The sequence below is a fragment of the Zingiber officinale genome, chromosome 2A (genome assembly GCF_018446385.1).
Source record: "Zingiber officinale cultivar Zhangliang chromosome 2A, Zo_v1.1, whole genome shotgun sequence".
NCBI lineage: Eukaryota > Viridiplantae > Streptophyta > Magnoliopsida > Zingiberales > Zingiberaceae > Zingiber > Zingiber officinale.
In genome coordinates this window covers 121,954,008-121,969,450 of record NC_055988.1, presented here as the reverse complement: position 1 = coordinate 121,969,450, position 15,443 = coordinate 121,954,008, and positions in this window count along the sequence as shown.

The window sequence follows — 15,443 nt, the reverse complement described above, 5'->3', positions numbered from 1 at the left end:
GTCGCATTGTAGCATGCAAGTCGCTTTGGCATCAGCTTCCACCTTCTTCTTTATGCTAGCATCCCAGTTGATGCATGAGACGAGTTCTCTGGTGCCGTCGCGTGGAAGCTCGAGACCGGTCTGGATAATGATCCACATCTCGACTTGCGTCTTGAGGTGGTATTCCATTCGGTTCTTCCAATAGGCAAAGTCCTCGCCGGAGAAGAGCGGGGGGCGAGCAGTGCTAAAGCCTTGTTGGAGGGCTATTAAAAAAACTTACACACAAAGAAGAGGAAAAAATGTACCAGGACTTGATCCTGGATTAGCAGTGCGGTATGAAAAAAAGTAAGAAAGAAGCTAACTCGAGTGGTGTTGCACAAACTTCGAGCAAAAATCGATTCCGAGAAAAAAAAATATGTAGCTATTAAGCTAATTCTAATTGACTCCGTAAAACTAAAGGTAACCACGAAAAAGATGTGTGATTGGTGGTTGCACCAGATCAACGCTACCCCGCTCTGATACCAATTATTGGATCGAGAAGTACTAGAGGGGGTGAATAGTGCTAGTGGCTTCCACTCATTTCGGAATCGTAAAACGTTCGTAAATCATTCAAGTACTAAAGCAGCGGAAATGAAATAAAAACAAACACACAAAAACACACCAAGATTTACTTGGTTCGGAGCCTTGAGCGACTCCTACTCCAAGGCCCACGCTCATTGAGCGTTTACGGTGGGCAACAACTATATTTCATAAAATCTATTACAAGTTAAGTACAAATTAGCTGTAAATGAACTTTATACCGACAACAGCAAAATGGAAACTGAAGCTTCGAGTCGTTGGGATGTTGTTGCAGCACTTTGGGATCGTCTCGTAAGCAGCTTGCAGCGTAAGGATTGCTTGGAATTCATGATTTGTGATGGTGCCTCGAGACCTTCTTTTATACTGTGTTGAAGGCGCCTCCAACACTATCCAAGGCTCCTCCAACGAGCCGAGTCGGCCGCGTGGGTCTCCAGCACAAGAGCTATGGTCTGATTGAGCCATGTGGGTACAATATTGACCTCGAACAAAGAAAGTGGGGGCTCCTATGTTCGGATCAAGAGGACCAGACACCGGGCAGGAAGTCCGAGTTGCAACTAGGCAAGGAAGTCCTAGTAGGTCGGGTGGACCGAGGGACAGGAAGACCTGGTGGGTCTAGGATCGAACGTGGGGAGCCTGTGGTCCTTTGTTTGAGGGGGGGATTGTTGGGGTTGCAAGGTTGCAAACATAGTCCCACATTGAAAACACATAGGAAAGATCATGGGTTTATAAGAAAAAGATATCTCAATTGGTATGAAGCCTTTTGGGTAGAGCCCAAGAGCAAAACCATGAGGGCTTAGGCCCAAAGTGGACAATATCATGTAATTGTGGAGATATCTAAATTCTTTTCGATCTGACACGTTGGATGACAAATATATCCAGAGCAGCTCACCCGCGACTGGCTTGGCTAAAACAGGTAATGAGCTAAGATATGCCTTCATCTCCTCCAGCGCTCGGTCGCATTCAACGTCCCATTGGAATTTTGTGGCTCGGCGCAATATCTTGAAAAATGGCAAGCTCCGATCGGATGACTTGGATATGAATTACCAGGACAAAGTCATGATTCGACCGGTCAGCCTCTGAGCTTCCTTTAAGTTCCAAGGCGGAGGCATATTCTACAAAGCGTGGACCTTATTAGGGTTGGCTTCGATGCCCCGCTCAGTGACAATGTAGCCTAGGAAGCGACCACTCTTTGCGCCGAATAGACACTTGCTCGGGTTCAGCTTTATCTCATATGCTCTTAACGTCTGGCAGGTTTCATCGATATCTATGCATAGATTAGCCGCTCGAAAGGATTTGATGAGTATGCCATCGACATATACCTCCATGTTACGGCTGATCTGCCGTCAGAACACTTTGTTCATTAGCCTTTGGTAGGTGACTCCAATGTTCTTCAGTCCAAACGACATGTCGTTGTATCAGTATGTCCCATCGGCCGTGATGAAGCTGACCTTTTCTTGATCTTCTCGGGCGAGCGATACTTGATGGTATCCTTGATATGCTTTGAGCATGCAGATCAACTCGTAGCCCGCCATCGAGTCCACCAGTTGATCTATCCTGGGCAACGGATAGAAATCCTTCGGGCATGCCTTGTTTAAGTCACGGAAGTCGATGCAAACTCGTCATTTGTTGCCCGGCTTGGAGACTAGCACCACATTTGCAAGCCAGCTCGGGAACTGGACTTCCCTGATGTGGTCGGCCTCCAACAACTTTTATATCTCCGCCCGGATGATTATGTTCTACTCAGCGCTAAAATCCCTTTTCCTCTGCTTGATCGGCCGAGCGTCAGGTCGAACGTGCAACTCATGCTAGGCCACGCTCGGGGAGATGTCGGGCAGCTCATGTGTCGACCATGCGAACACATCATAATTTCTCTTGACGCAGAGGAACAATTCCGCCTTCTGCTTCCCCTCCAGGTCGGCGGCCACGAAAGTCGTGGCTTCCGACCAGCTTGGGTGGATCTGCACCTCCTCCTTTTCTTCATATATCAAGGTAGGAAGTTTCTCAATAATAGTGTTTACCTCTAGCCGTGGAGCTTTCCGTGCTGCTTTGGCCTCGGCTCTGACCATCTCCACGTAGCATCGCCGAGCGGCCAGTTAGTCTCCCTTGACCTCACCCACCTGGTCATCTACTAGGAATGTTATCTTCTGGCAGTACGTGGATTAGCCACCCGGAATTTGTTGAGGGTCAGTTGACCCAAAATGACGTTGTAGGTCGAGGGTTCGTCCCCAACTATGAAGTTGGTGGTCTGGATCCTTCTCAACGACTCTTCCTCCAGCGAGAGGACTAATCTTGCCTGGCGGATCGACAAGACCTCATTGCCCGTGAACCCGTAGAGCGGGGTCACCATGGGCAGTAGCTCGCTGCGATCAATCTGCAGTTGATCAAACGCATTCTTGAAAATGATATTTACCAAACTCCCCGTGTCGACGAAGGTCCAATGGATGGTGTAGTTGGCGATCACCGCTCGGATGATCAAAGCATCGTCGTGAGGGATCTCGACCCCTTCCAGATCGTTCGGGTCGAAGCTGATCTGAGGCCCTTCGATCTTCTCCTTGCTGCACCCGATGGCGTGTATATCTAACCACCGAGCGTATGATTTCCGGGCCCGGTTGGAATCTCCGTTGGTCTACCCCCCTGACAATCATGCCTATCTCGCCCCGGGAGACGTTATTTTGGTTCTCCTCTTCCCGAGCGGAGGGTCTATTCCGCTCGGACGGGATTCTGGAGGGATTGGTTTCCTCCCTTCGCTGATGGTGGTGGCACTCGATCTCCCTTCTCTCTTCTCGCCGCTTGGTTGAACGATGACGGTCCCGTCGATCGGGAGATGGAGAGCGACGGTGATACCCCCTAGGGGTCGGTCGGCTGACGATCAACGTCAATCCTCGGTAGTCTCGTGTGTTGTACGTCGCCGATTGGTGGAATGAACAAAACATAGGCATCCATACCTTGCCCTTTGACGCCTTGGGCTGGCCGGATGCCACATGCTGTACGACGTGCGCCCGAGCCTCTTGATGTGGTCGTACTCCCTCAGCTCTTGGCCCCTTTGGCTGCAAATAGCTGCTAGTCGGTCGACGCTCGGTTGGCGTCGAATGCTCGATCGACAACTCCTTTCTTCTAACCACCTGAGCTTCTTCCATATTGATGTACTCATTGGCCTTTTTCAGCATGTGGTCGAAGTGCCGGGACGACTTCCTGATGAGTGACCAGAAGAAGTCCCTTTCAACGAGACCCTGGGTGAAGGTATTCATCATGGTCTCGGACAAGACCGAGGGGATATCCATGACTACCTGGTTGAAGCGCTGGATGTACGCTCGGAGCGCTTCCTTGGACCCTTGTTTTAGGGTGAAAAGGCTGACACTTGTCTTCTGATAGCGTCGACTGCTGGCGAAGTGGTGCTGGAAGGCGGCTCAGAAATCTTTGAAATTTCGTATCGAGCCGTCCGGTAGCCTTCTGAACCACCGTTGTGCCGATTCGGAGAGAGTCGTGAGAAAGACTCTGCACTTTACTTCATCCGTGTACTGGTGCAGCGTAGCCTCATTGTCGAACTGATCCAGATGATCATCTGGGTCAGTCATCCCGTTGTACATCCCGATCACCAACGGGGTATAGTGTCAAGGCAGAGGGTCTTGTAAGATTTCCTTTAAGAACTACCTGTTGATTCATTCGGGGGATGTGGCGCTCCAGGGCGCTTTTCCTTTCCTTGCATCCTACATGGGCACCTCGTCAGATGATGACCCCCGCTCCTGATGCGCTTAACCTATCTCCGAGGGGGTTTGGAACAGGGCTCGATGGAAAGGGATTGACGCGAGCGACACCTCCCCTTGGGTGCTGGTCGGCCTACGGTTCTGCCCCCATATGGAGAGTTGCTCCACTCGGTCTCCTTGCCCCGCTCGCCAATTGGCCGCTGAGGTCGCCGGTTGCGGTGCTAGCCGATCGGCGATCGCTTGCTGTCATTGTTGCTCCATCACTTTTGCTGCTCGTGCTTGCACAAGCATCTCCAACTCCTCTTGCATGAGTGTCACGGTGGTTAACCGTCCAACGTCTTCTATTTCCTTAGCTCGGATTCAGGTGATGTTCCCACAAACGGCGCCAAATATGATCTTGTCCGAAAGTTAAGGAGGTGGATGCTGGAGACGTGGCACTCCTGCTGACCTCCACGGGACTTTTCTCCTGCCTGCAACACAAGCAACGTCAGTGTCGAAACAAGGAAGGGATCCCCGGCGATGACCCTCCGACTCTCAAGTCAGTCTCCGGCGAAACAAGAAGCAACGAAAACTATAGTGCAACTGAAGAGATTGCGAGAAAAGCATACCTCCCGATGCCTGGACCCCCCCCCCTCCCTTATATAGGGCTCCTATAGCGTGTGTGCACGCTTCTTAAAGTGAGCACGCAATCCCAAGCTTTCCCTGAAGAGACATGTCAGTAAAGTGTTCCTGACACAGTATCTTAATGGGTCGAGCATATCTCTGGAATGATAGTGGAAGCTTCTGTCGTACGATCTTATGCCTGACCATGCCGTCCGCCGGCGGCACTAACTCTCAAAAGGATGTTAAAGGATATCCCGTGGTGTCTGTTGTTCAGCCGAACGGGATGGCCGCTCGGCTAAGAGTTCCCTACCTCAATGTCGTCCGTTGCTGGGTCGAGCGAGATGGCCACTCGGCTTAAATCTCCGTTGTCTGACTGATGAATCTACTACTTGGCCGAGTGGGATAATCGCTCGGTCGATGCTTCCACTGTCTAGTTGCCATGCGCGCACCTTGGCCGAGTGGGATAACCGTTCAGCTATATTAGCATTGTTCATGTGTGGTATGCTCAGCTATGACTCAACTCTGCTGATCTAAGTATTGATGTAAGGCCGAGCGGGGTAGCCGCTCGGCTTGCTTCTGCAAACACTTGGCATTCATTCCTAGGGATGTAAACGAGCTGAACTGAGCCGAACAATATTAGGCTCGACCTCGGCTCGTTTAAGTTATATTCGGACTCGAGCTCGGCTCGAGCTCGAATCGAGCTTTTATCACAAGGCTCAAGCTCGGCTCGTTTTAGAATTATCAAGCTCGTGAACAGTTCGAGCTCGGCTCGTTATTAGCTCGATTATCAAAGTTAACGAATCTAACTCGTTAAGCGAGCTCGGGCTCGTTTTCGAGTTCGTTTAGAGCTAATTTTCGGGCTCGTTTAGAGCTCATTTTTGGCTCGTTTTAGAGCTCATTTTTTGGCTCATTTTAAGGCTCGTTTTAGAGCTCATTTTTTGACTCATTTTAGAGCTCATTTTTTGGCTCGGTTTAAGGCTCGTTTTTTTGGCTCGCGAGCCTATAAACGAACATGTTCGCGAGCTCACGAGCCGAATATCCTTAAGCTCGAGCTCGGCTCGATAAAACTGTCGAGCTCGAAATCGAGCTCGAGCTCGACTCGATAAGATAAACGAACGAACTCGAACAAACTTTTTACCGAATCGAGCTCCGAATAGCTCGCGAACCGTTTGATTCATTTACATCCCTATTCATTCCTGTCTTGAGCGTCTTAGCTCAGCTGGTGGTCGAGCTAGTGATGATGTCGTATCGAGCCTCTCATATCTCGGTCGGGCGAACCACTCGCCCGCTCGGCCTATGATAGAGGGCATTGACCGCTTTGACTTTGACCTACATTGTGGTGAAGACCTCTCCCAAGATGGTCCCCTCCTTATCACCGTATCAATAACTTATGTCAATTAATTCTAAGGTGACCATTATGTAAATTGGAAAGCGCCGAATGACCTATTAGTCCAACATTCTTAAGTGAACCGTCGGTTAAAATATCCTACCGCTACATTATTTCCCTAGAGGGTTATACTAAATAAAAAATATAATTCAATACATACAAAGAATCAAACCATATTAAATTTATTATACACAATTTTATCCTACATTCTACTCAAATTTGCTATTAAAAAATCATACACAAATAATTTTACCATTATAAATAACTTTAGATAATTTTAAATTAAATTAAATTCTTAACAAATGAAAAGGTATAGTTGTGAAATAATCCTTTTTGACTTAATTAAACAATTATTAACTTATTTCTTAGACCCTTTTTATGTTATTAGAGTGTAGAGTGCAGAGTAGGAAAGACCATCAATAATGTGAAAAAATCACTCATACATGTAATTGCAAACATCTTATCAAATCATGTGTAACAATGTGAAAGTCAACAACAGAACCAGCTCAAGTCAAAATTGCCCTCATCAGGCATAGTATCAATTTCTGCGAAGCACAAGTTACTTTCACAAAGTTCCTTTGGCATCTAAGACAATTCCGGAGGAGAATTGTCAAGTATTGGTAGTCGTATATCAGGGTAGAAGAGCCACTGTTACAGTCCTATAGACCAGCATCATGCATGAACCTCGGCATGGATTGAATGGTTGTTCTTCTGAGGTATGGCAATTTATTGCCTTTGGGGGCTTTTCAGTTTGCTACTAATCGGCCTGCTCGGGTAAGGTGAATGAGGGTGGTGGCTGCTGCTCGAAAACTTTACATGGCATAGCTTGCCACCAACTTCGTCGGCAAATGTTATTCTCCTCTTCTTTTGAGTACCGTTGGATGGAAAAGTTGATTTGTTGTCTGTTGACCTCTGCAGTTGACATAAAATGGCAGCAAATCTCATGTTTGAGGTACTTTTGGATGGTAGTTGATATGTGAGTACATATTTTGTTTTTATTTAACATTTAATAAAATATTCATATGTCCATTTCATGTTGGTCTCAGTGCGATTGATAAGATGGGGTGAATTACCTGAAATTACAAATGCATCCTTCTTAAAGCTTTTAACTTTAGTTAATAAACACTTGTTATTAAAGAAAAAATAAATTGCATAAAAATGAAAGAGACTACTAGATTTTACTTCGTTACAACTGAAGATGTTATTAATCCAAGATAAATGAAGCTCACTAAAATAGCATGTCGAATTGATTCCCGTGCCATCCTTCTCATCTGCAACATCTTCAGCTCGACTTTTTGCGTTCTTAAGTCCCTGCACACTCAGACACAAGACATCAAATTCGCAGAGCCTAACTTGATTTGGTTGATCATATCAAAACCAACACGGGTACTTACATCTCATTGATGTATAAAGAAACTTAAGATTATTTAATTCAAAAAAGGAAAAGAAAGGAAAAAAACATGATATATGGGAAGTAATAACGGTATTTATGTCTATTTATGATTAATTAATAAATGTTTAAATGTGTATATTAGTCATTTACAATTTATTTTTAACATAAGGTCATTTGACAACTAGATGTATAATAATGTGATTTTTATATGATGAGATATATTAGAGAAATTATTAAACAAGTTGAAACTATTGAAAGAGATTCTTTACAAGCAATAGTAATATTTGACATATTCTCAATCTTCTCAAATAATTGTGCGTTTATCATTTTACAGTTATCATCTGTTGATTGTTTTTTTTAGTAATATAATCTATGAGTTTGTTTCCACTTTATAAAAACACAGTATTCTAGGGAAGAAATTGATAAAGTGTGTTTCGAATGGGCGGAATGCATATAAGATTATATTTATAACTAGGTATATAAAGTCATACAAGATTATATTTATTGATTTTCCTGATAATGTATGATTCTTGTTTAGCATCATAAATTTCCAATTTCCTGTTGCCAGATAAAACATCATAATTGTTTGCACTTATTTGTGATCAACTTATGTTTGAGTAGACTATGATAATTTACAATGAAGGAGGGCATGTTACTTCAAAAACAAGATTGTAATAATATGTTTATCAAGCTTTAAAGAATCATTATTGTGTAACTACATTTGTCCCAATTATTTAAGAATAATATGAATTCTTCTTGAAGATGTGAATCAATTGTAGTATTTAGTTATGAGTTACAACTTGATTATTGTGTTTGTTCTTTGCATAAGCCAATGTTGTTTTGCTAGATGACAATTGGAAAAGAGAAACACTTCAACGGTGCATCAAATCATTAACATTTGATACATCCCCGGGACGGATTGGCAGGGGTGCTGGGGGTGAACGTATTCGCCTTCTGCCACCATTAATATTTGATACATAAACTTAGGAGATAGTCCTAAAGTGTCTCCCTTCTAAAATTTGCTTTTATGTGGTTCTTCTCATTTTTTATTCTTGTATTACTTCTATTTTGAGCTATGCACTAAGAATTTGTTCAAGTTGATTTTGATAGATAAATTGCATTGTTATAAAGCCCTATTGTGTATTCTTGTATTACTTCTTCATAAATTGCATCTTCTTGTATTACTTCTCATTCTTATATTGCTTTTATGTGTTGTTGCAAACAGATTTGTTATAAAGACCTATTATGTCTATCATGTTGAAGGATTATTACTTCACTCTCATAATGTAATAATTCAATTGAAATGTCTATTGTGTTGATTAAAGGATTGTCTTTGAATAGTCGAATCACATAATTAGATGTTCTTTCTTTTAATGACATCTTTCTGTGTAGTTTATTTATGTTTTCTTCTAACTTCTTCTTGTAGGGCTAGGAAGAAGGTGAAGGTCTTGGTAAAGAAAAGCAAGGCATTAAGAGTAAATTTATAAAAATATTCTCTTGTAGTTTAGAGCTTATTTAATTAATAATTCATGTGTAGGAATTGGTTTAGATAATGCTTTTAATAACTTGGCATTTGATGCTTTCCAATTTGACAATATTCTTTTAATACATTAAGTGTAGTCATCTTGTTGCTCAGATGATGTACACGTGGAGCCTTTTAGAATTTTAAATACTATTGTCTTTTTATTGCTCAGACTAAACGGATCCTTACTAATGTAATTTTCACTTGTTTTACATGGCCAAGATTTGTTGGTTAAAGTTTCTCAAATTTTAGTTGTTTGATAGGGATTCATGAATCTGAATGAAGTAACCTTGTAAATTGCTACCAGCTAAATTTCTAATACTAGCAAAATTTTGTTTTTTTCCCTTCCTTTGGTATATCTTATTTATCCTATTTGTGTGTTGTATATCTTATTTATCCTTATTGATGCTTTTTTTTCTATCTCTAGTCATTGGTCAAGCTGAACAATATCTGTACATGTGCTCTATTTTTGTACAAATATTGTTTGTGTGTTGTATGTTTGTGTACATGTGCCAAATTTCTGTTTCTATGTCTAGTATCTTATTTATCCTATTTGTGTGTTGTATGTACATGTCAGATTGTTTTTTCCTTTTATTTTTTCCGTCCTATAACTAATGGCTGCTTTATTTTAGGTTGTTGTGTGAAGGTACTTGCAAACTAATGACTGCTTCATTTAGTACTTAATTCATTCTTGTTAAAATAGATATTGTAAACTTGAATATATTTTTATAATTGATGAACTACCTTATTTAGTTAGTACTTAATTTTTCATGGTTCTGAACTAAACGATTTTGTTGTTGCAAGTTGAATAAAAAATTAGATGTCTACATGATGCAGATTACTCGATGGAATACAGAACTTTGATCATGTGCAAGAAGTTTCCTATGAGGCTCCTATGTGATAGATGCTTCTAAACTGAACTTTGATTTTGCAATCTTTTGTGGTCTATTCCTGATGATAGATGCTTCTGTGGTCTTTTGTGGTATGATCTTTTGTAGTTGTAGTATTAGATACTTGTAGTCATGGTTGAGATATGTAGTAATTATAGATGTTTCTGAATTGAACTGAATGTATATATTATAAATAGATAACAATTTGGGACTTGATGTATATATATTGAACTGAATGTATATATATTATAAATAGATAACCGTTTTTCTTATAAACACAACTGATCCGGATGTAGTTTAGGGCATGAAAGGAATTAAGAAGAGGGAAGGGGGCATTTGCGTCATTTGGAAGGATAAGGCTTTAGGGATTTCGGTGCTTATAAGCACTGATCACACACAAGGGGGGAGGGGGGGATTTTCGATCGGCGGCGGCAGAGATCAAGGAGAGGAAACCACCTTCGTTGCTTTCGATAGGGAGCTAGGTGCGACCATCTCCGATCGCCCCCTCGCCCTTCCCACGCCAGCATCATCGGCAAGCCACGGCCCATCTCCCTTTCCTCTCTCTTTTGCTTCCGCCTCCCGACGCACAGTGAAGACAGGGAGCCTTCGTCTCTCGTCGACGCCATCTACCGACAACCACCACCGGCGATCACCCTTAGACTGTCAACAGGAAGGAAGGAGGCGTGGCTTGGTGGACAGCACTGCCTCTGGCCTTCTCGCGGGCCGTCGCCGCCAAAGGACCAGACCGCCGCCTCTACTTCTCCTCCTCTCACCGCAGCCATCACGAGCAGAGAGGAGGAAGCTCTCCTTTTCCTCGCGCAGCCACAATGGTCGACTCGCAGCTCACAGAGCCTGCCGCCGCTCCTTCCGGCACCCACCGCAGCCTATAGTGGCTACGAGTGTCGCTGCCGATGCTTCCGGACAGCCTCCTCCGGCGCCCTTCGGGCAGTCGCCGTTTGAGTGCCCATATATTGTACTATTTGTCTATTCCGGCCTGCGAGCCAAGATGGTGTCCGGCCTTCGTGTCGCTGTTATATGCCGGCCTACGAGCCGAGGTTGTAATCAGGTTGTCCGTTGCCTTGCGGATCCATATCGCGTCCGGCTTCTAGCCACCGGGGCCAGCTACTATCTGGCAGGCATCTACCTACTCCTCACGGCCGCGACAACTCGATCAGCGCCACGACCAGCTCATCCATCCATCCGAGGGCGCCCCCCCCCCTCCCCCCGGGGCCAGGGTACGCCACCGTATTCATTTTGTACTTATTTTATTATCCTGTTATTATGTGGATGCTCATATGTTCGCGGGACCCACCTCGAGCATCGAGGTACCAGGGAGCGGGGCAACCCGGTCACTTGTTGCAGGCATTGTTGACCAGAAGACATCGGATGACTTGGTCAACACAGGAGACAGCTCATCAACCGAGTCATGGGGATGCAGTCAACCTTCCAGACACGTCATTCCGGCAGGTTTGTCTTCTCAGCTTCCCGACAGGATCAAATTGGCGTCGTCTGTGGGAACGCACCTGGTCTGGAACGTGAAGACGGACGACCCGGAAAGTTCCGACATCCTCATGGCCTTGAGGGGTTTTGACGAGTATATCGTATCCTCCTCACTCCACGGGTATTCGGGGGTCGAGAAATTGAGTCAGAACTTTTGCTGGTCGACAGGTTAGTTTTTCAGCTATATTCTCTTTCGGTCATAGAATTTATCATAGTTTCTCGATGAGGACTCCCGTGCTGATCGGCCGGGTTTCCATCACATCCGAGCCACCGGCTCGATGCCAAAGGCTCCCGAGCCGATTGGCCGGGCGTGTCTTATCCGAGCCACAGGCTCGATGTCGAAGACCCCGTGCTGATCGGCCGGGCGTATATTAACCGAGCCATCGACTCGATGTCGAAGACCCCGTGTTGATCGGTCGGGCGTATATTTTCCGAGCCACCGGCTCGATGCCAAAGGCTCTCGAGCCGATTGGCCTGGCGTGTCTTATCTGAGTCACAGGCTCGATGTCGAAGACCCCGTGCTGATCGGTCGGGCGTATATTATCCGAGCCACAGGCTCGATGTCGAAGACCCCGTGCCGTTCGGCCGGGCGTATATTATCCGAGCCATCGGCTCGATGTCGGAGACCCCGTGCCGTTCGGCCGGGCGTATATTATCCGAGCCACAGGCTCGATGTCGAAGACCCCGTGTCGTTCGGCCGGGCGTATATTATCCGAGCCACAGGCTCGATGTCGAAGACCCCGTGTCGTTCGACCGGGCGTGTCTTATCAGAGTCACAGGCTCGATGTTGAAGACCCCGTGCTGATCGGTCGGGCGTATATTATCCGAGCCACAGGCTCGATGTCGAAGACCCCGTGTCGTTCGGCCGGGCGTATATTATCCGAGCCATCGGCTCGATGTCAGAGACCCCGTGCCGTTCGGTCGGGCGTATATTATCCAAGCCACAGGCTCGATGTCGAAGACCCCGTGTCATTCGGCCGGGCGTATATTATCCGAGCCACATGCTCGATGTCGAAGACCCCGTGCCGTTCGGCCGGACGTATATTATCCGAGCCACCGGCTCGATGTCGAAGACCCCGTGTCGTTCGGCCGGGCGTATAATATCCGAGCCACCGGCTCGATGTCGAAGACCCCATGCCGTTCGGTCGGGCGTATATTATCCGAGCCACCGGCTCGATGTCGAAGACCCCGTGTCGTTCGCCCGGGCGTATATTATCCGAGCCATCGGCTCGATGTCGAAGACCCCGTGTCGTTCGGCCGGGCGTATATTATCCGAGCCACCGGCTCGATGTCGAAGACCCCGTGCTGATTGGCCGGACGTATATTATCCGAGCCACGGGCTCGATGTCGAAGACCCCGTGCCGGTCGGCCGGGTTTGAGTTATATTTGAAGATCGTCGAGCGGCGACGTTAAACCCTCACGTCATCGGCGGTCGAGCGGTGACCTTAAACCCTCGCGTCATCGGCGGTCGAGCGGCGACCTTAAACCCGCGTCTTCACCAACCAGCTTATCAGAGCCTCGGATATCCTACCTCCCCCATCAGGGGTCGAGCAGCCTTCACGAGCATCTACCTCCCCCATCAGGGGTCGAGCAGTCTTCACGAGCATCTACCTCCCCCATTAGGGGTCGAGCAGCCTTCACGAGCATCTACCTCTCCCATCAGGGGTCGAGTAGTCTTCACGAGCATCTATCTCCCCCATTCGGGGTCGAGTAGTTATGTCAGATCTCATATCCTCCCTGATTGAGGTCGAACGATTTTTACTAGTCACAGGTCAGCCTATCAGATATATTCTATCTCCCCCATTCGGGGTCGAGTGGTCGTCACTGGGCTCGGGTCATCTTATCAGATCTCTTATCTCACCTGTTCGGGTCGATTATCTTTAATGATCGCGTACGAGAGTAGGTCCACTGGTTTCGGACCAGGATATCTCATGGGCTATTATGTGCACGCGCGGCTAAGGACTTTCGCGTCCGTGTGCCTCCATTTCCCGGGCTATGTTTCCGTTCAGTTCAAGGGTGATCAGTCCGCTCAGCATCATCTGCCCGACATCTATTCACCCGATCGGCATCCTTCCGACCGCCTGATCGGCCTCTTCACGGTCGCGCGCTCGGCATCGCTCGTCCGTCCTACATCGGCCACTCAGCTTTACTCGATTATCAGGCCAACATTTTACAATCGCCCGAGGGGCCATTCTCTGAGCCGCTCGGTCAGCACTCTCGTAGCCATCTAATCGGTATCGCTTGGCCGTCCGCTCGGCCGCACGCTTGAACTAGGGTGTGCACTTGGCATCGCTCGATCGCTCAGTCTGCTTGGCATCTCGCATGTCACTCGATCTACTATCATTTTGCGCATCGCTTGCTTGACGCTTGACATCAATCCAGTGGCCGACTTGGCATCATTTCTCGTAGTTCGCTCGACGTCACTACCATCCCCCGTGCGATGCGCTCTTGAATTACTCGGTTCGTATTTTTTCAGCTACCTGATCGACACCTTCTCGATCGCGTGCTCGACTCGATCTCCCATCTTTCAACCTAATCAGCATTATCTCCGTCGCCTGGATCACACTATTTCTCAGCGCTCGATTGATTCTAATTGGGTCACTCGCTTGGCATCGCCACAGCTACCCGTTCGACGTGATAAGACGAGTCTCGTGATCTGATTTCGCATTCAGTGGCGATTTTGTTTTGACCTTGGTCCAGTCAGTCGGACTTGCGCCTTCTTCGACTAGACTTGAAGGGGAGGCTTGTGATCCGGATGTAGTTTAGGGCGTGAAAGGAATTAAGAAGAGGGAAGGGGGCATTTGCGTCATTTGGAAGGATAAGGCTTTAGGGATTTCAGTGCTTATAAGCACTATTCACGCACAAGGGGGGAGGGGGGGGGGGGGATTTTCAGTCGGCGGCAGAGATCAAGGAGAGGAAACCACCTTCGCTGCTTTCGATAGGGAGCTGGCTGCGACCATCTCCGATCACCCCCTCGCCCTTCCCACGCCAGAATCACTGGCAAGCCACGACCCATCTCCCTTTCCTCTCTCTTTTCCTCCCGCCTCCCGACGCGCAGTGAACATAGGGAGCCTTCGTCTCTCGCCGACGCCATCTACCGACAACCACCACCGGCGATCGCCCTTAGACTGTCAACAGGAAGGAAGGAGGCGTGGCTTGGTGGACAACACTGCCTCTGGCCTTCTCGCCGGTCGTCGCCGCCAAAGGACCAGACCGCCGCCTCTACTTCTCCTCCTCTCGCCGCAGCCATCATGAGCAGAGAGGAGGAAGCTCTCCTTTTCCTTGCGCAGCCACAGTGGTCGACTCACAGCTCACAGAGCCTGCCGCCGCTCCTTCCGGCACCCACCGCAGCCTATAACGGCTACGAGTGTCACTGCCGACGCTTTCGGACAGCCTCCTCCGGCGCCCTTCGGGCAGCCGTCGTTTGAGTGCCCAGATATTGTACTATTTGTCTATTCCGACCTGCGAGCCAATATGGTGTCCGACCTTCGTGCCGCTGTTGTATGCCGGCCTACGAGCAGAGGTTGTAGTCAGGTTGTCCGTTGCCTTGCGGATCCATATCACGTCCGGCTTCTAGCCACCGGGGCCAGCTACTCATCTCGCAGGCATCTACCTAGTCCTCACGACCACGACAACTCGATCAGCGCCACGACCAGCTCATCCATCCATCCGAGGGCACCCCCCGGGGCCAGGGTACGTCACCGTATTCATTTTGTACTTATTTTATTATCCGTTATTATGTGGATGCTCATATGTTCGCGAGACCCACCTTGAGCATCGAGGTACCAGGAAGCGGGGCAACCTGGTCACTGGTTGCAGGCGTTGTTGACCAGAAGACATCGGATGACTTAGTCAACACAGGAGACAACTCATCAACCGAGTCATG